We start from the raw sequence: 27,053 nt of genomic DNA, 5'->3' as shown, positions 1-27,053 counted from the left end.
ATCTGGAGGAGAGGCCTTTCAGCAGACTAATGTAATTGCCGACATATGGAAGTAAATTTTAAAGGGTGAAATTGAAATAAAAAAAAGAAATGATATCTAGGTTGACAGCATACAAACATAACATGTTTTTAGTCTGGACATTCACGATCTGGACAACATCAAAGGCATTGTGATTTTAGTTGCCTTCACTCTTAGCATGGTAACATATAAATGAACAGGCAGTATATTAGGTGGTTTTTTTTGGTGTTGTTTAATGATACTCTGATCATCGTTGATAGGTGAAGAGGGATACTTCATGCTCAGTTCTCCTAGTGTGCTGTTTTCTGTTTGTTCCTCTGTCTTTTCTACATAATGTGCATGATTTCCTGGAGGCATCTCTGCCGATGGGACCCAGGTAGTCAGTCTGCCTTCTGTAGCTAGTCGGCTGGTCTTGGTTTGTGCCTCCTGCACTGGAGTGGGAAGAACAACTGACTTGTAAACAGGCAGTTCTTCACCTGGATGTCACGGTTCACAAAGATTCTTCCTCGGAGTTTGGCGTAGCCCCACTGGCAGAGCTTATGCGGTGGTGTATTTCTGCATCAGTGTCGGCTTTTGGAGGGATGAAGGCTGCCAAGGTAGGGAAAGTCATCCACATTTTTGAAGCTGAAATATTTGATGTGCGCTGAGACACACAAACACAGTGAATCACAGCAAACATACTTTACATGCTCACGCACACATGGACACACACACACACACACACACACACACACACACACACACACACACACACACACTTGTGCACTGATACAAAAGGATTTTTTTTTCTGTACACGAGGAGATTGAAATGAACAAAGGATTAGAGGTGATGGGAAAAATAATAAGTTATTATCATATTGTTTTGTTTGCTCTTCTCAGATTTATGCATGCGACCCAGTGTGAGAGGAGGCTTTGGGGTCATTTTAATAAGTAAACACTCTACATTCAGTAGTAGTTAATTTTATTCTCCGCTCGGCGAGTGACTGTAATGCCAGTAAATATGAGTTTCATTCTGTTTGACAGGGGAAGCTCGTGTTTTTTCAGCTCTTGTCTCATCTCCGATTATCTACTGGCAGTATAAGGTGACATTTTTCCAGGCTGAAGATGCTCATTGACAACGAGTGTCCCTGAAATGAGATTTATGATGTGCTGTCAGCTTCAAAGACTCGCAGAGTGATTCAGGTACCGCCATGAAAGAAAGAGAAAATCTCTCTATCATTTAGTTTGCCTGGAAACTAGACCATGAAATGCTGGATTATTAAAAACAAGCCTCTCGAATGTCTTAATCTTTTTCTGTAAGTCAAAAAAAACGAAATAATTGTCAGGAGATAAAGTGGCCAGATATTTTACCTTTGTGGTGAAAAATAGACTAGTTCGTAGTTTAACAAATGAATGTGAGTAAATTAAGCATTTTCTGTAGATTTAAAGCCGTGTTTGAATATATAATGCGTCACAAAAGAGCATCACTGTGGCTCAGTAGTTACAACTGGTGCTTAGAGCAACAGGGATCCGCACTCATTGGTTTCCTGCAGCTGTCCCAGTTCCCTGCTACAGTTCCCATTCACGCATGTTATAGGTGGACTGGAGACTGCAGATCGTCCTTAAATGTGAACGTGAGAGCAAGTGAGCGTCTATCTGTGTGAGTCCATCTGTGAACTGGCAACTTGTCAAGCGCATTTTCCTTCCTGCCTTCTGCACAATCTACGCTGGGACAGGTTCCAGCACCGTGTGACCCAGAGCAGGATTAAGTGAATAAGACAACGGATGCATGACGAGACATCAATAAACAATTTGTGCATTGGTCAGAATTACCATCCAAAGCTTTTCATTCGATGTCCAGTGAAAACAATCCAGCATCAGACAGTTGGCTCCTGCAAACGGCAAAATACAGGCTTTGGCTACTTTTCTTTGTCCTGGTCTTGGTCTGTCTCTCTTGCTCTTTCTCATTCTCTTCTCTTCTCTTCTCTTCTCTTCTCTCTCTCTGGCCAGATTTTTATCCTGTGGCCGGTGAATCGCTCTATGCAAAATCAGTAATATTTATTCTGCATCTTTTGTCAAAAGGCACAGTATCTAATAACTCCAATAAGTGGCAAAAAAACAAGATTTATAGGTTAAGTTAAAATAGAATATTTCAGTTTCTATTTCTATGCTTTTTCTATTTGTAGGTTTTCTTTTTTTCATCTGCAAGGTGAATAGGCCCAAAGTCCACGGTGAAAGGAGCTTGTCAACCCCCCCACACTGCTCCTGAATCTCCTCTTCAGTAGACCTGCAGATACTCTCAATGCCCCACATTTGCCTAATGCATGCTAGCCCAGCCTCTACCAAAGCCAGGTAAAGCAAGTACGGATGCTGAAATCTCCTGTGTGCGCTAGAAGTGGTTGACCAATCAGAGCAGAGGGGGCAAACTGGCCAATCAGCCCAGACTGGGCTTCATCAAGAAGCGGATCTTTAGGGGACAGGAGCAAAAGCCGAGTGTTTCAGACAGAGGCTGAAAAGAGGAGCTGCAGCAATATGTATGAGAAAAGTGTTTGTGAACATTAGACTATGCAAAAGTAATTAAAATTCCGAAGCTGAATATGAGATTAATATGGTTCCCTTCAGTGTTATAGGGAGTATTTTATACTGTCAGATACAGTATAATATTTATTTTCCCCAAGCAACGTGTATTGTTTCACGGACTGCAGTTGAACATCTTGCCTCCTTTCTGCTTTGCAGCTTTTAGGTCATCAGTAGCACTGGAAACAAATAAGCAATTGCATGGAGTTGAAGTCTAACTCCTTCTCTGTTGTAATCTATAGCATTTGCCCTGCATCTGAACTGACAGGGAACAGCAGGTGTGTGGGTAAATGGCAGCTTGGAGAAACGCGTCTCCAGCCTGCATGGATATCACTTCCTCCAGACAAAGTAATAACTCTTATTACCGCCCTTTTAGGGACTCCTTGGGCCTGGGACGAAGTTGTTTTCCAATGTGATGCTGTTGGCACCTTGCAGGGGGAAAATGGAAAAAGATATGCTTTAATAATTGTGGTTAAAGTGATATTGAGCTGTTGCAGAAAATGTATATAAAGTATATTGTGATACAAAAATGACAAGTTTGATTGTGCAGTGGAATTTTCCTCTGTGGGGAATGGCTGGATGATAGTTTAGATGAGTGCATTGGTACGATGTTCTTTATAAAATCCTGCTTGATGCTCTTTCCTCTTACTGCCACCCACCAGCACACAAACAAACACCAAAAAGGATCCAAATTCTTAAGTTTTTATGTGTTTGCTGAATTATGTATTGAGAACACACTCTCGGGGATAGATGTACAGTCTTACTAATGGTATTAGCTTTTGCTGGGTAAAGCATGTTTACACACGCTCAGAAAAGAGAAACGCAAACACGTACACACACAGAGACTCAGACACACACTCACACACACACATAGATAAGTGCCTGAGCGTGCACACAGATACACTCTGAGACATCATACACATTCAGAGTAATACAACTTGCCTCCATACTGAAAGATTCAAAACTTTCTTCCCTTGTGAAAACATTTCGTACTCGGGTGAAAAAATTTGAAGCTCAAACATGCACTGGCCGGCTAGTTTCAACTCGAAACTTACTTTGCTTCAAACAAATACTATTTACTGCCTTTTAAAAGGCATAAACATGCAAATAAATCTCAAAGGTCATCAATATAAGGCCTTTGAATAATTATTTATTGATCTCTTTAGTCTGCTGCTACCCCTCCGGCTTCTCTCTGATGATAGCAACATTCAGTGAGATCAGCCTGGTTGAGTGATCACCCAGCATCACAGATTACGGTCAGGCATCCATCTATTGACCTGTCTGTCCCGGACAACTGAGCCTTCAGCGCGACAACCCAGACAAATTGCTCCTAATGCTATAGCTCATTTTTCTTTTCAATAGGAAAAAAACATAATCTCCTCAATAACCTCATAATGGAACATAATTTTACAGTAAGCCCCAGACATGGACCCACGAGGGCATAATAATCTGTATTGTTAGGAAGTCATGAAACTTTAAAATAATCCTCATGGCTCCCTTGGAAGCAGACAATAAGAAACTTGCATAAGACTCAAGCATCACTTATTCAGCGGTATCTCAGTGGTCTAAGTGTGCTGTGAATGTCTGGTGTCCAGAGGGACTCTTAAAGTCAGAATAACACGGGCTGGCTGAAATGTCACCCAAATTAAATTGAATTGAATTAATGGAAAATGATGCATGATATGGAACATTCTGCATTTGGGTCAGGTTTTGGGCATTAAGCCTCTGTTATTGATGGGACAGTGAGTGGGGGAGACATGCAGCAAAGTGCCAGGTCGGGGGAACGAACCCGCGGCAGCTCCAGGACGTCTCAAGCCTCCGTACACGGGGGACCGTCGAGGAAAAATATTCACAAACAGCATTTGAAATGTTTGATTTTTTTTTCTTCTTAGGCTCATACACTGATCAGCCACATTTTAATTCTGTGGCTGATCAGTGTGAGATGACCTTTTCCTTGTCTCCTGCCTGTCTTTGAGTTCGTTCTCTAAATCACTCTCCATCTCATCTCAGAGTTGCTTTGTAAATGTTCTGCTGTGGTGCCTCTCTCCCCTCTTTGTTTCTCTCTGCTCTTTCCGGTGACTCACATGTTAGAACATCAGGATGAGTTTCATTAAGCCTTTTTCTTTTCTGTGTGGCGTTTGCATATTCTCTCCATGTGAATGCACTAATGCATCCTGGGTTTCGCTCCAGCACCACAAACCCTGGACAGTGTAACCTCTTTAGAAAATGGATGGACACAGGATGCCTCTGCTGCTTTCTCTCCGTTCTTTTGGTCTCCTGCAACAACATGCAACACTTCCAGCTCTGCTGAGCCTGGACCATCATTTGTCTGCTTAATGACCACTGAGGTGCCATGTTGAGTCACAGTGATGACATATTAACGTTTATTCCACTGTCCAATTTAAACCCTGGCGAGAGCGTGTGGCCCATCATTTTTTCTTCCATTCAACCACTGCAGGTCGCCTCCTATTTCTTACTTTCCATACTAAAAAAACGTTGAAAGTCAGACCTGCTTTATATGTTCACATGCTCTCAAGAAAAAAAAATCTCTGCACACACGACAATTTAATGCCAATATCATTATTTCAAAATTATCATTGGTCTAGAACTGTAACTATAGCAACCAGTTCAGAATCTGAGTAACTGTATTAGTGCTTATAAAAAAAAATATATATATATATGTGGAAACCAAGCCAAATCTGTGTCTGAGGAAGGTTTGGATTTGGCCAGATTCTGTATTTCTACCATTATTCAGGGTGCAACCACACATATTGGTCAAATGGTACCATCATCTATCATTTTACAGACACTGACATATTGTGTCAGTGCCACAAATATATGCAAGCCCAATCAATAGATTCAAAAGATAATGTGCCCTGCTGTAATTAGTTTGCTAAATTTTCTTTTTTTTAACTTTTTATTTATGTTCGGACCACTTATCAAATTATGACGATGTCTACTGTCTACAGTTAAAAACATCTGCGAGCAAACTGCCAAATCCGTCCCGTCTTCTTGTAGGAGGAGATGCTGCAGTAGCTACAGCTGCTGTGTCATTCTGCCACATGTTGTGTTTATCACCTACCACACTGAGGACGTAAATAAAATGAACGTCTATTCACTTCATCATGTCACCTCGGAGGAAATTCCACAAATTGCAAACATTCAAAAACTTAATTATGTCATGTGAACACAGTTCATGCCATTATTGCTTATCTGGTGTCACCGGTGTTTCTTTTTTCTGTCTGATATTTATCGGGAAGTAAGACGGCACAAAATAAACCAGCAATAACCCAGTAAACTAATGTATCAATTAAACCAACCTTTTGTTTGGGGGTTCATTGAAAAAATAAAGGAAGAGGAGAGGGTTCACTTGAGAAAAATGGAGCATGTGTGTTTTTGTGTGGGTTTGTTAAACTGTTTAATATATTCTTAATCTCCCCCATTAATGCTCGTTTTACGACTTCCTGCTGTATTCAGAAACTATGCAAAGCAGCCAATTTTCAATGGAAGAACATTTCAATTCCTAGTGTAGCTACAACACTGGAGGAGCTAAATCCATTCCCACCAGAGCAGCCAGTTCTGCCTCATCTAAAGTTTCTATTTTTTACAAACCTGCAAATAATAATAATAGAATAATATAATAAGAATATTGAAATATTATCATGATAAAGGGTAAATTGTGTGTTTTGTCATCATAATGAGAGGTGATGTGATCGCAGGTTTACTGCTCTGTGTAGCTGTGCAACTTTAAACCTGTTGAAAAAATCATAATAATGAAAAATCTCGAAGACGATGTGAGCGTCAAGGTCACAGTCACCCAAACTGTGTAACAGCACTTTGATTCGTCGAAGCTATAAAAACAAACAGGTGTTATAGACCAAAAAAAAAAACAACCAATATCAGTATCAGATTGGATCATGTACTGCATGACAGCCTCAAGGGTATGTCCTTTCCCAGATTTGCAATTCTGCAAAACCCCCTTAAATCTCTCAGGGGCTCAGCCAACAAAGTTTGTAAGGTTACAAAGCAGATCTGCCAAGATGGTTCGGGAAAGTTCCCCCTCTCCAGTGGGCCGAGGCTCTTTTCACACAGAAATGTTGACTAGACTCTAAAACATAGATAAGTTGGGCTTTTAGATGAAGATTCACTGGAGTCGGATTTTGAAACATCTTTGAACAGCCGCCGCGGTTGTGTCATTTTGAGCAGGGATGTATTCCCTCTTAACACAGCCTCAGTAGTCTTTAGTGCTCCATATGCAGCGCTCGGCATCTCACTCTGTTTATATATAAGGTGATTTGGAGACACCAGATACATTAAAGCCTACAGCGTAATAATAATAATAATAATAATAATAATAATAATAATGATAATAATAATGGTGATAATCATAATAAGGATAATGATAATGATATTAATGATGATAATACTTATACTAATAATGACGACAATAATAATAAAACATAAAAATAATAATAATAATAATAATAATGTGTGTATTGGCCTCTTGAACTGAATGGTGGTCCTGTTCCAGTTCAGTCGAGTATCAGACACACTCCTACCACCGCGGTGCTTGGAAAACCTGGCAGTTAAATCTTAATTGCGGAGCAGAAGTACAATCTGCAGTCGTGTGCACAGTGCGTGCATCTGTATTGCAACATGAGTGCTCATTTAACAGAAGTTTGGGAGGCCGGGCTCTCGTCTGAGTTAGCAAGTACATATGCCTCTGACAGCACCAGTGATTATGACTGCACCAGCTTAATTCACTGAACACCCAACGAGAAATTACAAGCTTCACCGGGTTATGTAGTGCAAGTGTCTGTGTGTGTGTTTTATGTATTGTTTACACATTGCTGAATTTGCGCTACTCACATCATCTGTCTCGGAGAATTTATGATATGAAAATGTCACATCTGTTTTTAATGGTGCACAGCTGCATGCTCACATATCAGTAATCCGGGGACATGCTGGGATTTGTACTGATAATACATATCTTTGCAAAGATTAAAACCGCTACGTGTGCGTGTGGCGGTGTGTGTTGTGTGTGTATCCACGTGCGCACACTGGAGTTACTACAGTCCTGAGCCTGTGCCTCCTCTTTGTTTCTGCGGCATAATGGGCTTTGTAAGATAAAACCCAAGAGACATAACAATACTTCTGAGCTCGGGGATTGCGAAGCCGTCCCAGTTCGCAGCGTCGCTTTGGCTCCGAGCTTCAGCTATGATTGGAAAAACCAGCGAAACCTGGATTTACCGGCAAATGATATTAATCGGCGCTGTGGTCCTCTTCACTTCATCATCTCCTCTTCTTTCAATCACTTTGCTCTCAGTTTCTAAGCTTTTTACTCTGCACCTCACAATTCGCTCCTGCAATGACACTCAATGTCAAAATAGGTTCGTCCTCCGAAATACTTTTTCTTTATCGCATCAGAAAAAGGCACTGGAACAGAATTCACCTGTGCACAAAAACTCAAAGTAAAACTGAACCTTTGGAGGCTTCTGAGCAAATGCAAAAAATAAATAAAAATAACATTGCAGTAAGTCAACATAAAATCCACTCTACAAATTGGAATGCACAAAAAATATTGGCATCCACAAATTTCACACATGATTGTTGTAAAGGTAAAGTATATAAATACTTATGTTGCCAGCATTTATCCACATATTAACAAAGAAATACAATTCTCCTGCTCAAGTCAAATTATTTATTAACTGTGATACAAAAAAAGTAACTGTGGTTTTGTGGCTATTTGTTTTAGAATAATATTTATGTGAAAAATATATAAATAAATACAGCATCCTCATATTAAATATGCAGAGATAATGTTGCTGTGAACTGTTGATTTATTTTGTATGAAATTTTGTGAACCGGCTAAAATAACCAGCTAGTATTAGGCTAACTTATCAACCATGTTAACGACATAAAATAAAATAATACTTAAATTAACAAAACTCAGTTTTTAGTTTGAGAGAAACTTCATCACAGACGGTCTGAAACTAAACACAAGTTTTTATTTATCAGCCTCAGCTCCTCATGTCAGGAAGCCTGTCGAGTAACCGGCCACCAGCTAGACAGCAGTTGGCTGCAGCCTTCAACCAGCTGTTAGCTCAGCTCAGTCAAAGATAAATCAAAGACAGCAGCCAGTGCCAACAGGAATAAGAGAGCAGTCGACCACTGCCCACGTTCTTCTCTAACCTAATGCTGTTGGTTTGAGTTGTGTCAAAATTACCTTGGTTATGTGGTTGATGAAACTGGCTGTTGGTGGTGGATCGTGATGGTGATGGCACCAGATCATGATTACAAGACTACTTGATAAACAATATGTCTCCTCACATATTCTACCATTACTGACAGTAACTCCGCCATTTCAAATGTCATTGCTGCTCCCTTCATCTTTATCAGCTATTTTCTTATGTATAAATACTTTAAACATTGACACAACTTTCCCTTACTCTCAAAACTGTTGCTTCTAATCAATGTTTTAAATATTGTAATTTGATAATAATCTAGATCTCATAGACAGAGATCCCTCACATGTGGCTCTCTGAGGTGTCTACATCTCTTTTGTGTTGCTGTGTTTGAATTAAGCAATGCTAACTTTACATTACACAATAACATCACGTACAGTGGGGAAACAAATTGCTGCTGTTTCAGGAAAGAAAATCCCACTAACTTCACATGACTCTTTATACACCTATTCATTTTCTTATGAAAATACATATAAATACTTATCATTTATAACAAATATCACAGTGAAATCCACCTTGAACCTCTAGAGGTATAAATGATGATTTTGACAGTGGCGTGTATCAGGCTCCAGGGGTAATTGCTTTGATATGGGAGACGTTGCTCCCTAGAAGACATGGGAATAGATAGCATAATTCTTTTTTTGTGAGGGATGCTCTGTTTATTAGAGATATATCAAGTGAGATGGGGTATTGTGCTGAACCTCTGCGGTACCTGTGTTTATTTATTGCCCGAGGTTGATGGCTGTAGAAGGCCTGTAATAGAACTGATAAAGCTGACAATTACGCCCGGAGCTCCTTTAGCCGGTATCGATAAGGACATTTGGCCCCTAAAGCATAAACTGTCTGGGCTTCATTTCTCATGACAGGTCATAGTTTAGCGGCGGCCACAATCTCGCGGCAGCTAATTTTACACCTCGCGAGTCACTTTCTCAGTTTGTTTATCCAGCCAGTTGGGATACTGTGGAGGCAGGGGCGGAAGGTGAGATTTCAATCCAGCCCTCCAGTCCATTAGCTGCCGAGTTTGTGTTTACATCTTTGTGTGTCAGGTCTATCAGTAATTCAGCCGTATACAGGCTGTCCAGCAATCTCCCTCTGAATCCACCGTCCTACCGCGGCTCATTGTTCAGCACTGTCCCAGTTTTGAATAGAGTCACTTCTGTCAAGTTTACAATGACTGCCATCCAGAAAAGAATAAAACAACTTTCATTCTGCTTGACCAACCTTTACCAGCTTTTCCAATTTATACATAAATCCACCATTCGACAACTGAATGACTGTAAACAAACAGTCGAGGTGGCTGGCTGCCATTTTCTTCCTGTCCGTCACAACCTCTCAGTTTACATGTGACGTTGATGTCGAAAGTGATATACTATCTATGAGGCGGTTATTAACAAACCACTGTGAATGGATGCTGCAACCCTGCTGATCTGTTTTCATTTCTTCTGTGTTTATAGGAGCAGAGATAACCCGCCGTCCCCTGATGAATCTCCTCACATGCTCCTAAGCTGCTGGAACATCTGATCATGATTCAACCTAGCATTCGACTTTCCATCTGTAAGTACTGTAATTGAAAGCCGAAGAACGCATTAAGTTGTCATATGTGATTGAGGAAACGGTCTCAGATACCAGTTCCTTCATATGTTGTTATAGCATGTGTGATTTGATGTCTTTCATGCTTTTGGCTCCTCTTCGACCGTGTGCGCTGTATCACCAGCTATAAAATACTTATTATGGTTGGGAGATGTGAGTTGGGTCTCGCTGACATTTTGTCTACCAGGGCTTTCGGGCCTCCTAGGAACAACCCATGCTTTTTGTCTCAACACTCGAAACGTTGAATTAGAAATGATTCCCCCTCTTGAGTCAACCGAATACAAAATTGCATTGGCCACCTACTCTGACTTACATGGACTTCAAAGAGAGCGGATTTGTTTGAATGGTTCCCAAGCTGAAAACTCTCAAGTGAAGAGGCATCATTTTTGCCTATTATCCCCCGTGCTCTTCCATTGCACTGCTACTGGTGGGGATGGGATTTGACAGACAGGTTCCAGCAATATGAGTCTCTGCCCTCCTACCTGCATACTTATGAGGGATTATGTGGCATTGCGGGCTTTGTATAAAGTCTCAGTAATGGATTCTCGGCTCTGTCATGTGTTTGTGCCCGAGATTGTTTATACGTCTGCTTTAGAGGAACGACGAAAAAAACTAAACAACAAAACACTGTGCATGTGTGTGTTTGTGTGTGTGTCTGTGTGTGTTTGTGTGCACCTGGGTCTCTGTGTTGTCTGAGAGGTTTTGGTGTCCACAGTGACTGGGTTGTCATCGTGAATGAGAACTGTGCATGCACCTGTCACAGCCCTTTGAATATGCTCGCCAACTATAGTCGGATAGAACCCCACAGTTACTTGGGGTCATTTTGTTTGTCTGTAGTGGAAATTATGGACTGATCACACTTCAGATGGGCTCTGTTCGTGTGTGTGTGTGTGTGTGTTTGCATTGGACTGTGTATGTCTGAACTTCTACTTTGCACACACTGAACTGGAGTCAGGTGCATATCAAAGAGAATAACAACTGCCAACCACAGCCGGTGGTTAAAATCATCTCACGTATTGACAAATTAGAATTATAGATTTCTGTCCCCCTGTTTAGCAGCCGTGGGGGAAAAGGAAGTCAACAGCTGCTGTGTGATGGAGAAACTGTCCCCGGCTGGTTCGCTCTGGTCGTGGTTCAACATATAAGAGTTGAAGATGGCACTCAAGGGGAAAAAAGGGGAGACGGGGGAGTTAAAGGTGAAATGACAAAGTGAAGTGTACAGTCAACGTCGCCTGCAGGCTGCTGCAGCTGCGGCAGATCAGTGGAAGACAGTTTTCAAACCGCCGCAGTAAACATCCCTGTCTATGAGAAGATCGATGCTGTTGATTTTGAGGATAATCCGTCGGGAAAGTTTGGATCTTTGAGGAAGTGTTGTAGAGTCATGTCAGTCAATAATAAGTAGGTGGTGCATTTACTTGAATGTGTTTCATGGACGCTGGAATCTGCCTGATAGTCTTGCATTGCTGTTTCTTTTTTTTTATTGTCAACCTCACACAGTGTGAAAGAATCTATATAACAAGTTCAAATATGTTTTGCTCTCTTCAAACACAAAGTTTTTGCTCCGGGCTGATATGTTGCGCGTACTCCAGATGGCTGCTGTAATAACACCAGTAGCATGGAAATATGCTTTGTTTACTTATTTCATTGTAAGAGGAGATGCAGCATCAGGAAATTACATAGATTTTTCTGTTAGATGTAAAAGTGCAATCATGTGCACATTGGCAGGCTGTGGCAAAGCATGACAAATTCGCAAAGTTCTTACTTATAATTCAGACGTGGATGCATCAAGATGGAGCTGCTTAAGTTGTTTTTTATCACACCTCAGGGATGGAAGAAAAAGAAGAGGAAACGTGCTGTGAACAAAAGGACAGAAAGCAGCTGTGATGCTTTCTGTCCCACAGAGGTACCAACGCTCTATGTGCGGATGAAACTGTCACATCAGCATAAATCATAACATTTAAACAATACCATGTAAATTCAGTGTCCTCACAAATTCGCTAAGGAAACTGCAAAACTTTGAGGAACGCAAAAAAAGATTATGTAAACAAGCGGCAAGGACTTTTGAAGCTCGAGGCGGGACTTTGAGTTTCATGACCTGGATAACAGTGAAGCTGGAAGTCTTCAAATCCTTCTTGTAACCACTTTTTTTTCTCAAAGTGAGTCTGCATCAAAAAAGCTTGGAAATGTACTTTGTAAATAAACACACCAGCTGTTCTGGTGGTTATTGTTTGAAGCTTGGAATCCAGATGTTTACCAAAAGAGAGAGGGAAAGTTTCTTCTTTGCCTCCTTCAATGAAGCCTTGTGTCTAATGGCCTTCACACGGATCCATTATGGAATTGTTTTGATAATTACAAACATATAACTAAAATGCATATACTGGGACCCATTATCTTCACCCTATTAACAACCTCCCTTTCCCATTTCCTGTTCCTTGTTGCCTGGCAGTGAGAGCCTTTATGAATCATTGGTTGTTAATGAGACATTGACTATTCCAGTCACAGCAGGAGTGAGGGGAGGGGGCAGCTGGGAGTCCCAGGGGGACTCAGACCCGTAGCAGATCCATTATTCATGGTTCACCATGGGCTTGTAGCGAACACTGACACCCGACCTGCCTAAATCAAACAGGGCCAGTGAGTTTAATGCCCCCTGGGAAATGTGAGGCACAGGTAAAGGGGAGGGAGTGGGGAGAGGAGGGGTTATAGTGAGGGTCTGATCAGGAAGGAGGGAGCGAGGGGTGAGAGGAAGAGAGAGAACGGCCCCTCTTCTTACTCCACTGGCTCTTGCTTGAAAGCTGTCAACACAGTAGCTGCTTTATCAGTCTCCCTCGCTCATACTTTCTTTCTTTCGTTCTGTCTAGCTGTCTCTTTTTCTTTCCTGGTAAGTTCTAAACATGAAGACCACTAATGTAAAACGCTTCTTAGTGTATCATATTGCACAACAACCTCTGAAACATTTAATGGGCAGATACAGTACATTCACATGAATTTGATTTGGATTTAAATTAGCCCTGTAGACCCGTCCTTTCATGTCTGAATCAGAGTTCTCAATGTCAGACCTGGAGAGGAACAGAAGTCCATGAATAATACAAACCAATGAGATGCTCCGAGGCTAAAATATTGTATGAACGCGTAGTTTGGTAAAGAGTTCGCCGTGACTACACTGATGGATAAAAAAATCCCAGAGAGTGGATGTTAAGATGCTGTAAGGGAAATCAGGGAACCCTCACTGGTGCCCTCTCTGTGTCATTGCTATGCAGGAGGTTTAGCAGTACAGCTCCATTCAGCCCCTGAGCCCAAAGGTGACACTGTATTGGAGCCAAGCACTAAATACCCAACAAGGGACTGATTGCTTTTCACAAACCAACATTAGGGATGAGATGGATAATATCTAATATCACAGTAAACCTGAGAAAACCTTCACGGCTGTCATGAAGAGAACAGAACTTATGTCTAACGTTTTTCTGAACCTGTATCTCATGTATGATGAACAGTAAAAGGGGTTCCATGGCTTTGGGAAACAAAAGCAAACTACCTCATAAGAGAAGCGATCGTCTTTGACTCAATTCCCTGCTCTTCTTGTTACTGAGATGGAAAAATAAAAACATTGCCAGCAAATGCCTTTAAGATAAATTCTCCCCTGATATCTTCTGCCTCAATGTAACAGGTCATTACCAGCATGTTTGTCCATGTCTGCTTTTCCTTGAGTAATTGTATAAAATCAGTGGAAAGCATAACAGTGGCGCAACTGCATTAATATTCCTATATTTATTCTCCTTTTGATATGGAATGTAATGAATGCAGAGACCGATTTGCCGTCTTCGTACATGATGCACAACTCATTTTCCGGAGACAAAGAGCCCCCGAAGTCTCTTGTAATTACCCACAGAGATGCAGAGTTCTTGGGTTGCGTGTTTATCTCCTTCAACTCAACACATCCCATGGGCAGCGCCTTCCCCGTTCCCGCTGCAAACTCCTCAGCAAAAGTGCAGCATTCTCTTTGATCTCGCAACATCGCTAATCTAAGTCAAATTTCCCTGAATTTGCTAATTAGATAATCGTTAGCTTGTTTCCACATTAATTGACACGGCAATCAATAGCAAAGACGCATGGTGCTGCAGATGCGGTGCGTTTGCATGGAGTTAGCAGTTACTTGTGAAATTCTGAATTATTTAGTGAATGACAATTTAGCAATTGCTTTTTTCAGTTTCTCTTTCCTCTTGTGTTTTTTATAGGTTTCTTTGTGTACTTGTAGAGTCTACAATTTTTTTAATATCAAAGGCCGCGGCACAGGAGCTCCTCTCCCCCACAGGAAAACTCTGCTCCTGAAACAGGTCGTCAGTACTCCGGCTGATTCTTCTGGGTTATCATAACGTTACGATATCCCAGATAGCAATTTTTTCATAAAACATACCTTGCAGCCTGTTTGGTATGCCCCCTAGAGCCGGGCAAAGCGAGAGCAGAGGCCGACAGCCCCTACACGTTCTGCGAGCTCTTGACCAAACACAACAGAGTGGGCGAGCTGGCGAATCAGAGCATCCCGGGCTTTATCTGGAGGGGGGTCTTAAAGAGACGGGAGCTTTTCAGACAGAGGCTGAAAAAAGGAGCTGCAGCAATGAACAGTGAGAGGAAAATGAAGTCTAACTCTGAACTCCAATAAGTCTCCTTTAAAATGTATTATTATTAGTTTTTAATAAGTCTGTAACAGTTTGTCAATGCTTTGTATTCACCAGGCAGTAAGGACTTGATTCGTCCAGGGAACTTGTCCTTTTTTCGTCCGTCCTGTCTTGGCAAATGTGTGAGCTTTTTAGCATGCACTCTCCGAGACATTTTCTTGGGAAGATCGCCAGAGGCACTCAATGTTTCATCAATTCTGCAGTGTCACCTCATTGAGCTTGTCACTGCATTAGCTATGTTGCTTCTAATAAATATGCTTTATTGAACATGCTGCAGTTTACAAAGTTTCAACGCGACACAGCCAAAAAAAACAGTGCCTTTAATTTAAACTTTTCTCTAGGTGTTGACAGGCTCTCTGAGCACGCATGCTGCAGACACTGCAACACAAAAGGCCCGAGGAAAAAAGGAAATGTAAAAGCAATCAGTGCACCAATCAAGGTTTGAAAGGAACGTGGCTCTTTTTCAAGCAGATCCGGGTAATGTTTGATATGGGCCGTTCACAATTCCACCTGTGAAATTGCCATGATGAGGCAGGAATTATCTCACGGAGAACCAGGGAAAGTAATTTTCGAGCAATTTTGGCTTTGTTGTGGAGAGGTCAGCGTGCAGACGGACCGAACAAGGCAGAAAGGATTGCAGTGGTGGTGGCCAGGTGCTCAAATCTCTGCTTTGGCCAAGTATTATCAGTTAGAAAGAGTGCATGTTTTTTTTAATTTTTTTTGTATCTGTTTTCTGCAGCATCTCTCCCATACCTCTTCCCATCCGTTGCCAAGCTTTAGATTAGTGCATTTGACAAACCACTGAGTACGAGAGGGCATTAATAGCTCCTCAAAGCAAAGAGCTATCACAGGGACCCTTGTGAGAAAATTACGCATCTTCAGACCCCGCAAGGATAACAGAACACTTCTGCACACTGTTTCCGAAAATCTCTCTTGGCCGAGCCTGAAAAGAAAGATGCGGGAGAGACTTGGACTTGAACCGGCAACACAAAGCAGGGAAGGCAAAGTGGGGGGGGGGGGTCTTTTCCCTGAGAGCAAGGGCTTCTGTTTCTGAAACAGCTCGTCTATAAAGGCCTAATGACACGATGATCGAGTTTACAGTGGCAGACTGACAAAAGGAACAGCACTCCAATTCTTTAAAATCACCACGGGTGTGAAATAATTTGCGAACACGCATCTGAATGTGTTACAGTGTGTTTGTCACTGTGCATACATGTGCGTGCGCTGGTTTTGCATCGAGCTGACTTCAAGATATTAACACTTGCCTTATTCTCATGTGGTTAATTTGCATAAACTTGAGAGTGTTTTTGCCGTTTGATGTTATTCTCCACAATTGCTCTTGACAAATGACCCCATAAAAAACGCTGCAGTGTTTACTGGTGTCTAAATACATAGTGTGTTTTGACAACTGCGTAACCCTCAGCGCACGGTCCTCCAGTGTTTTCAAGTGGCGGACTCAAGGTGAAAAGAACACACCAATAATTTAAATAAAAATATTTCCAAATGCATGACATATTCAAGGGAATGGTGCGGATACATTTAGCTAATTAACTCTCACACAGCTGAGAACAAACCAAAACAAAACACTGTCCGTCTTCCTTTCCCTTGTAATTTTTTTAACGAGGCTCGTGAGTTTCTCATTTCAAGAGATTATTGCAAGTTCACATGTGCAGTGACCTTTATATTCATGCAACTGCTTAGATTTTTATAAATGCCTCTCTGTTGAATATTGCAGACTCAGCTTCACTGCCTCTTCTGGCAAATACTGGCAACCAAGGTTTTCCTCGAAAATGCAATTATCAGTTATTTACACACTTAATATTTACGCGGTTGGATTCCAGAGGATTTAGTGACTCAATCCCAACTGAAATGCTGTTTGTTCCTCTTCATTAGTATTCAAAAATAATAAATGCATTGTCAATAAACAGACCATGTTAGTTATGCTGTCAGTATTTAAAGCAGGGATGGGGAACCCGTCCAATCAAAGGCCATTTCAATGTTTCTCACACTTATGCAGGTCAAACTATATAATTTACAAACACATATATAATAGATCATAATTCGTACCTTTTTATGTCCCTCTCATTGTTTGAATGATTGCTTGTGATTTTAGCCTATGGTGTTTTTAATATTGTTATTTAACAGGTTATCTTTGTATTAACATAAAGCATTTAGTGATTTCATATTAGTGCAATACGCTATACAATAAACATAACTCATATATATCTATATATACCTGGAGATTTCTTCCGTTGTCCTTCAGTGTCTTTCATTTTCTTGTTCCGTATCCGTATTTTTCTTTGAGACAAACTGACTTTGGAAGAATGTGACTTTGTCCAGTTCCAGCAGCTCTGTAGTGGAGACAAAATCCTTCAAAAAAATCTTCTCCCTTACTGGATTTCATATTAGCTTAGCTTGTAGCTCACTCACCACAAAACAGCCTCTTTTTCATCGCTGCATGCACGTCCACGCAAACTAGGCTCACTGACTTTAGTGTTTTTTTTTCCATTTCTCATGGAACGAACAACATACTGTATAAACTTTTTCTTGATATTCACTGTGGTGCTTCAATCTGATTGTGACCATGCAGCCGAAAGCTGTAGCTCAAGGACATGTTGCTCTATTCTGAATTATTATATGTTATCGCAAAAAAAAACATTTTGCTGTCATGATATTTCTTTCACCTCTACTTTAAAACAACAACCCACCTCAAAAAAGCAAATAATTTAACTCAGTTTTACTTTAACCAAGTGCTAACACTTTAAAGCAACTAATCTTAAAGATATTTTATGTTCAGTCTTCAAACAACACAAAAATAGACCTATCACTTATATGCTGTTATGTAATAAACAGGAGTTAAGTGTAAGCCAGTCAGTCCATTTAGATTCTGCAGCAAATCATGTTTGACCAATATCAATGTCCCCTGCCAACACTGGGAGTAGTGTGTCCTTTACGCAGCCAAGTGAGTGTGAAGGTTGATGTAAACACTGTCAGAATATCTCAGACAACGCTTAACCAGCCATTTAGCAACTTAACCACTCAAACATACTGGAGATGACATGCAGTTATTTGTTGGCGTTAGACATTTTGTGTTTCTTGTGAAGTTAGGCCTATTACTCTCAAACAGTGTGTTTCCATATAGAGGACATTAGTAGGGTTTGTCACCTACACAACCTTTTGCTGCCTGGACCTCAACGAAGTGGCTATGACACATTCAAATGATTTGGGTCTTTGCTCTTTATGCATTGTCGACCCACAAAATGCCACAGGTTTCAATAAAAGCCCTTTTAAGAGCACATTGAGTCCAGGCTGAAGAGCTCCATATCACCATCAGCACAAATAGTAAATGGTAAATGGACTGCATTCATAGAGCGTTTTTCTAGTCTTATCGACTCGTCACATTCACCCATTTGGACACGCATTCATATAGCGGGTAATATACGCCATGCTTTTTCAGCCATAATTCACATACTGGTGGAACAGCCATCAGGGGCAATTATCAGGCTTAGTGCCTAAGGACAGGAGGAGCCGGGGATTGAACTATCAACCTTCTGGGAGACCAATTCCACCTGAAGCTCACTTGGAACTACTTCCCCCAGGTTTTCTGCTGCATTTGAGACTTTTTAATTAGAGCCAACAAAACATCTCACATATTTAATTCATAATTGGTTGCATAGTGACAACTAGCTTGACCTCCAGTGTTTATCTTATGCTAAACACCATTTAATTATAGCCAAAGAATTTCCATAAATACTATCTGTCCTAACGTAACCTCAAATAGTGTCCCGCTATGATAAATATATATTACAGAGATAATTATGCCGACCTAAAACAAAAGTGTAAGGGTAAATGGATATATCAGGACATAGGGGAGTTGCTGTTCTTAATGGATCCTCTAAACTGCACCTGGGCTATAACTGTAGAAGATAAAGACCATTTTGTCCCTCATTGAAACTGCTGGACTGTAAATAACATTGAGGTTGATGTATGAACACATGAGCTCTCACACGCACACACACACTCAAATACTGTGTATGGAGTGTGTGTGTGTGTGTGTGTGTGTGTGAAAGAGAGAGATAGAGAAGCATATAGAAAGATGACAAATTCGAAGCATCATTTGAATGGCTTTAGGCTGTTGACAAGGGTTTTTCCTTTTGTATGGAAAAAATCCCACATGTGCACACAAACCCTGACACACAGACACACACACACACTGGCATACACACACAGACACACACACAGCTCCACAGTCACACACATACAAGCAGGCAGTGATCTGACAGGTGAGAATGGCTTACAGCGAGGTTAAAGGGGAAACACACTACATAAGCAGGTCACCTCTCCTGGGACACAGCAATTTTTCAGTGCTGCACTGGAGGGAGAGAAAAAAAAACAACAACCATGCAACACAATGTGTAAAATCCGGTGATCTTTTGAAAAACACTTTTGTTCCCTCTCGTCTTTATTTTCATGCAAGTGACTTCTTCATTAAGTCGAATTCTCCTTTTCAAAAAAATTCTGACAGCCTTGAGAACAAATTGGCATTTAATAATTCACTGCTTTATATAACTGTAGCAAGTTATATGACTTTTCTTGTTGAACACTTTGTCCATGCAAATGGTTCATTTCTGAGGATTTCTCCTAAGTTCTCGCAGCTTGGTGCCGTATGAGGAAAGCACGTCTTGACCTTGACTTTCTCTCTGGTGTGTGTACAGTGCCTTGCATAAGTATTCACCCCCCTTGGACTTTTTCCCATTATGTACTGTTACTAACTGGAATTCAAATAGACTTAAATAAACTTTTTCCCGTTTGATCAACAAAACATGCATAGTACTTTGGAGGTGCAAAATAAATTTTATTGTGACACAAACAATAATGAGAACAAAAAAGTTGACATCTGTTGGGTGCATAAGTATTCACCCCCCTGTGTCAATACTTGGTAGAACCCCCTTTCGCTGCAATTACAGCTGCAAGTCTTTTGGGGTATGTCTCTACCAGCTTTGCACATCTAGAGATGGAAAGGTTTGTCCATTCTTCTTGGCAAAAAAGATGAAGCTCAGTCAGATTGGATGGAGACCGTCTGTGAACCGCAATCTTCAAGTCTTGCCATAGATTCTCTATTGGATTGAGGTCTGGGCTTTGACTGGGCCATTTTAAGACATTAACATTCTTTAATCCAAACCATTCCTTTGTAGCTCTGGCTGTATGTTTAGGGTCATTGTCCTGCTGGAAGATGAACCTCCGCCCCAGTCTCAAGTCTTTTGCAGACTGCATCAGATTTTCTTCAAGGATTTCCCTGTATTTGGCTCCATCCATCTTTCCCTCTATTCTGACCAGTTTCCCTGTACCTGCTGAAGAGAAGCATCCCCACAGCATGATGCTACCACCACCATATTTCACTGTTGGGATGGTGTGCTCAGGGTGATGGGCAGTGTTGGGTTTTCGCCACACATAGCGTTTTGCATTGAGGCCAAAAAGTTCAATTTTGGTCTCATCTGACCAGAGCACCTTCTTCCACATGTTTGCTGTGTCTCCCACATGGCTTCTGGCAAACTCCAAACGGGATTTTTTATGGATCCCTTTCAACAATGGCTTTCTTCTTGCCACTCTTCCATAAAGGCCAGATTTGTGGAGTAGACGACTAATAGTTGTCCTGTGGACAGATTCTCCCACCTCAGCTGTGGATCTCTGCAACTCCTCCAGAGTAACCATGGGCCTCCTGGTTGCTTCTCTGATTAATTTTCTCCTTGTCCGACTCTTCAGTTTGGGTGGACGGCCTCCTCTTGGTAGGTTTGCGGTTGTGCCATATTCTTTCCATTTTCTTATGATGGATTTTATGGTGCTCAGAGAGATGTTCAAAGCTCTGGATATTTTTTTATAACCTAACCCTGCTTCATATTTCTCCACAACTTTATCCCTGACCTGTTTGGTGAGCTCCTTGGTCTTCATGATGCTGTTTGTTCAGTAATGATCTCCAACAAACTCTGAGTCCGTCACAGAACAGGTGTATTTATACTGAGATTAAATTGCAGACAGGTGGACCCTATTTACTAATTATGTGACTTGCAAATGTGACTTGTGAATGCAATTGGTCGCACCAGATCTTTGTTAGGGGTTTCACAGTAAAGGGGGTGAATACATATGCACTCAACACTTTTCAGATTTTTATTTGTAAATAATTGTGAAATCCATGTAATATTTCCCCCCACTTCCAAATGATGCACTATTTTGTGTTGGTCCATTACATAAACTCACGATGAAATAAATTTTAATCTGTGGTTATACCATGACAAAATGTAGAAAAGTCCAAAGGGGGTGAATACTTATGCAAGGCACTGTATGTGAAAGAGGAAAAGAGAAAAAGTGAACATTCGAACATTAGAGTCTGTGTATTACTGCAATTATTGGAGTAATAATTGAATGCAGCTTTTCACAAGCACACAATGTGGATATGCAGAACTCCAAGCCGTGGCGATCACTTACCCTTTTTATGACTGCGTAGTTGTATAGATTCTTAGGGCATGAGTGTGCGCACTAATGGGTGCCACTCCATTAGAACATGGTCGAACAGGCAGGAAAGTCTGAAAGACCTCTTTCAATACATCTATCATCTTCTATATAATGTGCTGGCCTCAGGAGCAACAGCCACTTGTGGAGCTGTTCCCGCCGAACAGCGATTCCATTTGGACGGGTCGATGAGCGGTAGTAACGGCAAGGTCAGAGTGCCGCTTTTTCTTCCCCTCGAATTGGCTGAAGAATTTGTGGCCTGTGCTTTTAAGAAAAACAGACTCGCAGGTTTGTCGTCATCACAATTTGAGGATAATGGCCTCGTGACAAAGATTTATTCTAATATCAGGGAGCCTTTTCCGGTGAGTTGACACTTTGTCACTGAAGCAGCACCTGTGTCTGCTTTCCGCTGCTTTCCTTCCAGTGTGCTGAAGTATGACTGCAGTGATGGGCAGATTGACTTTTAGATGTTGGCAGGCTGCTATTAGTCAGGCCTGTGCTCAGCATGCTTCTTATTCTCATATAAATTTTTCCATGTGCCAGTTCAGACAAAAGTAATGTGGTAATGAGCGCGGTGATAACAGTAAGCGATTGGCATTGTCAGTTTAGAGCGATGGAAATCGAGGCAGCCAACCAAGTGCTGAAAGGTTTTTTTTCATTTTGTCATTATCTAGATATCTATGTGTGTCTTCAATGTGCCGACATATAATTACAGCAGTTTGACAGATTCTAACAACATGACATTAACACCAACATTCTGAATAAACATATTATCTTTTGTTTTTGCCATCTTAAGGTTTTTCCTTTTTATTTTCAGCACTATTTTCTTTGCCATAAAGTTTGTATGCAATTGAATCTGAGCAGTACCTGTGGTAATATATATTATTAGGCATGGTGTGTGCTCTTTCTTTTAGCCTCAATGCTGCAAATATGATAATTCAAATAGAAAAATACAGAGAAGTTGGGCTCTGTGGTAAATCATAAAAAAAAACTCATTCAGCCTTAAAATCCATGCGATAGATCTTTCAATCTCCTTTTCCCTTCTTGTAAACATCCTTGTACATCGTGTTATAGTTTCAAAAGCTCTTGCCACTCAATATTATTTTCTCTAACCCTGGTCAATATTTTTATCTGATTAAAACTGCTATGTTCCTTTTTGCTGCACATAAACATCACCAGCCTTGTTCCTTGTTTTGAGGTCTCACAGAGGGCATATCCCTGCGTCTTTGACACGGACGCAGTGGAATCCACAGAGACCTCAGGAATGCGTTTGACATCTGTGTTTGACCATTTTCATGTAACTGATGCAGTCATGAGCGTCTTCTTTTTGTCCCATTTGTCAGTGTAACAATACAGGGGAGGACATGCTACCTCGGGTGGATTTAAAGACGGGGGCTGGAGCTAGTGGTGCTGGCTTACAAGTGACATTCTCTCATTAGGCGGGGAGACGTGTCTGAGTGGCCAGTTAGGCGGAGGACATTACACAAGGTCATAGCCTCTGGCTGCAATGGGCCAATAAGTGAAGTAGAAAAGAGGTCGAGCAGACGGCTAAAAGACGAGATACTTGTTGTGCTGTCTGGTAGCTTCCCTCCTCTCTGCCTGACGGGGGTTTCTTGATGTGAGAGGAGTTTGAAGTTTTCGACTTTTGGTCAGTGTTGAACATGGAGCTATTTTAGTCCTGGGCGTACGCGTGTGTGTGTGTGTGAACTGCAGCTGGATGTGTGCCGGTGTAGGTATGTGTTTAAGCTGACTTGCTGACCATCACCAAGAGGATACTGGAGGGGTGCTAGCAGAATGGGAAATCAATAACGTCAATAGGAGGAGCATTAGGACGGCCAAGTGGTTTTAACAGCCCCATTGTCATGCCGCCATTTTTGCAAAGCAGTGTGTGGGCAATGATTTCTGCAGCCTTCCATTTTCTGAATGCTGAGGAAGACAGACAGCTACAGGAAAAGAGAAAGACGGCAGACAGGCAAGGAGAAGGAGCCCTCAGACAATCAAACTGGAGGCATGTTTCTGACACGTCTTCTGTTCAACAACCATTCACAGGAGCTTTCAAGATGGGATATTTATTTCCACACCATCAGCCGCTGAATTGAACCATAGTTGTTTTCTCATCAGCAGTGAACACACCACACAACTTGCCCTTCACCAAGGAGGCTGGCCCTTTTGATCAGGTCTCCTAATACTACACCGTACAAAAAAGTGACCTTGTCTTTCAGAATGTAGTACGTGGCTTACTTTATACGTCCTTCTGAGAAAGACAAATCAAGTATTTTCTTTTTCAGAAAGACAAATCAAGTTACTCTTACACAAAAAAACTATATATAAAAATACACAATGCAATATATAATACAGTACAGTGATATTTAGACTAATACAAATGTAATCCTTTTAAATGCTATTTTGTTTTATTATAGGCCCGTGTTGCGTATTGTTCATTAGCGGAATATACACCAGTTGCAACAGCCACCTGAATGGCTGTGCCTTGTGCCACTAGCAGTCTCAGTAAATGTGCCAAAATATCGAAATAATTATCTGTGTATATCTCTATCATCATTATTATTATTCAAAATACTAAGAAAAGAACCAGATAAATAGCTTTGTATAATACTAGGATTTGAGAAGTGATATTTGGGGACAGATTGCTCAGATGCTTTGAGGTACAAGCACTGACAGTGTCAGGGCCAGTAGTAATTACCTTAGTCTTATCAGTATTTAGCTGCAGGAAATTCTGAGCCACCCAGCATTTGAGGTTAAGGATGCTCTCATTGAGAATATTATATAAGAGTCATTTGATTTAAAAGAGAGAAACTGCACAGGAATGAAATCTCACATTATGCCTGCAGACTACATGCCCCCAAAAAATGTAGAGAACCTAAGATCGACCCCTGAGGTACCCCACAGCTCATTCTCATAGAGGGTGGCCGTGACTTACTGGAGGCTACACAAAGAAATATATCTTAAAAATATAACCACTTTGACTAGAGATGCCAACCCAGTGTTGGAGATGTTCCACTAAAAAGAAGGATCAGCAGTGTCAAACACAGCACGCAGATCTAATATAACTAAAAGTAAATATTTTTTTCTGTATCAATGGCATCCAGCAGATTATTTATCGTGTTCAGAAGTGCCGTCTCTCCTTTGATTTGCCTTGAATCCAAACTGGAATCTATCAAAGACTTTGCTCCTCTGAAAGAAGCAGTACATTTGTTCAGTAGCAGCTCTTCTCTAAAAAAAGGGCAGTTTGGAAATTGGTCTAAAATTTTGCTAAGACTCAGGTTCCAAAAGGGTTTTTTCAGAGTGGGTTGACCATGAAATAAGACGAAAAAAACAACTCAAACTAAGCAGGGACCGAGCCTTTCAAAAGATCCATATACTTCTTTCAGAAATCTCACTGGCAGGACGTCGATAACACACAATGAAGGCTTCATTTTGTTAATCACCTCCGTGAGAGTGTCTATAGATGTTGTCCAAGGCAGTAATTTTAAAAGAAACGGTGGTGTCCAGCGCAGGAGGGGGGAGTGTTCATTCTAATGCTGGAGATCTTGTTGACAAATAGAATTTAAAAAGTCTTAAAAATGTTCATGGGAGGAGTCCATATTGATATTTGGCAGACCCTCTGTGGCATAGTTATTAACATCAAACAAAGTTCCATAATTGTGCCTGTTCTGTCCGATAAGGTCTGATAAATACCGTGCTCTGGTTTTTTAAATCTCCTGTTTGCACTGTCAGTTTAGATGCTTTCCACCTCCACTTTGCCCATGGTAGGTGCATGTATGCTGTCAGTCATCCATGGCAGGGGATCTTTGCAGGGTTTTTTCCTCCTTAAATAGAGCAATTTGAGCCAAGATTTAGGTGCAAGTGTTAAGTGTGTCAACATCATGAGTCAATGTCAACTAAGGAGGATCAAAAGTGACTGGAGCGTAAATTGAAAACGTGAGAGCATCCAGGGTTCGGCTTGTTATTCGAATATTTTGGACCACAGATTCCCACATCATGGATTTTTTTGTCAAAGACCCCAACATCCTTCAATAGCGTGCTGTCTATAGACACATCATCCAAGAGGACGTCATCAGAGGACGGTTATTTCCCCAGATGCCACTGTTGTCATAAAAGCATCACTTTGAGGTGTCATTCAAGCTCACATGTCTAGAAGCATCACACAGACCATCCTATCTTTGGTGATGTCTCCTCAGACCAATCCGTCTCACAGAGGAAGGTTAATCTGAATTGTAATCTGCATCATGATGTCATCCCTCGGTTCCACATCCACCGTTCTGTGCGGTTTGTGCCGTTTCTGTCGCACAGTTAAATTCAGCAATAAGTTCTGCAGCAGGTCTTCCAAAGGTCACTCTCACAATGATGGCTCAACATTCCTGTTCCTTGTTTTTCTATGTATACATTGTTGTTTTGTCGAGTGTTTGATTCTGTTATGTTGAAAAGGGAAGTTCTTTCATCATCAAGCCTTGGCAGGACATTTAAGAAGTTTCCTCATGGGCAGGTACACAAGTACAGTAATGTTCAGTGTGTAGCAAAGAGCGATCGGTGGTGATGAAAGTAGAGTGGGGATGACAAGACAAGGTAGTAGCGAACAGCAAAAGATAAAAGGAAGGAATAATAGAGGGTGATGGGGACGTTCAGTGATTCCTTGATCTCTTTATTCCTTTGCGACTCATTGTTTTTACAGAAGAAGTGATTGTAGAAATTACTTTGTACTGCCAACTCACTTCACAACACCAGCACCTGTGTCTTGTTCTCAAGAGGAATATCAAGAAAATATTTTTCCTTCGCTGCAGCCGCTGTAACTTCCAAACAATCACGTCCAACTTTCTTAAAAAGAAGTAAGAAAGTTTAGCTGTATTACGAATTCTACTTTCAGATGTTAAACACATGATTCTGCCATAAGCATAAAGAGATGTGCATCTATGTGTTTAACTTTGAATACATTGCTCTATTTTTAACACCCATGTGTTAAAAGGCCCCATTTTCAAACCCAGTTGCTTGTTGACAAAAATCTAACTGTGAAATTGGGGGGGAAAAATGTTCAGTCAAAAGACAAAGAGATGAAGTGGAAGCATCAAATGGATCCTTTTCAATTACAAAATTATGTAAAGTGACATCAAATCTTCTTTTGAGAAGATCATCTGATGTCAGACAGATATCAAACACAACTCATACAATTCTTATTAGATTTCAGCACTCGTTTGTTCAAAGGTAACTATTACTGGGGAAGACACAGACTATCGTATTTTTGTCTTTATTCTACGCTGCAATTTTCTGAGGCGTCTTCAGCCTGAAACTTCGTAATGAGGTCTTCTCGGGAAAAGCAGCAAGCTCACACACAGACTAGAGGAGTATGCATTTGAAAAATAAGAAGAGAAAAAGTGTTTTATGGTAGATGCCTGCACTGTAAAGGGCTGACTGTACAGTTTACAGCAAATATCTCTTAAAACAGTTTCCA

General features: G+C 41.0%; 1 protein-coding gene across 2 annotated transcripts in view; it reads left to right on the top strand.

The window, feature by feature from the left end:
* LOC117761766 (cadherin-22-like) overlaps positions 1 to 27,053 on the top strand; it is a 146,649-nt gene that overhangs the window by 6,797 nt on the left and 112,799 nt on the right. For both annotated transcript variants that reach the window (XM_034585980.1, XM_034585978.1), the window contains exon 2: positions 10,274 to 10,373. The gene's annotated coding sequence lies outside the window, so the exon portion shown is untranslated. The remainder of the gene's footprint in view (positions 1 to 10,273; positions 10,374 to 27,053) is intronic.

The sequence above is a fragment of the Hippoglossus hippoglossus genome, chromosome 5 (genome assembly GCF_009819705.1).
Source record: "Hippoglossus hippoglossus isolate fHipHip1 chromosome 5, fHipHip1.pri, whole genome shotgun sequence".
NCBI classification, from domain to species: Eukaryota; Metazoa; Chordata; class Actinopteri; order Pleuronectiformes; family Pleuronectidae; genus Hippoglossus; species Hippoglossus hippoglossus.
Note: the sequence above shows the minus strand (reverse complement) of the source record. Positions and strands in the feature narration are given on the sequence as shown.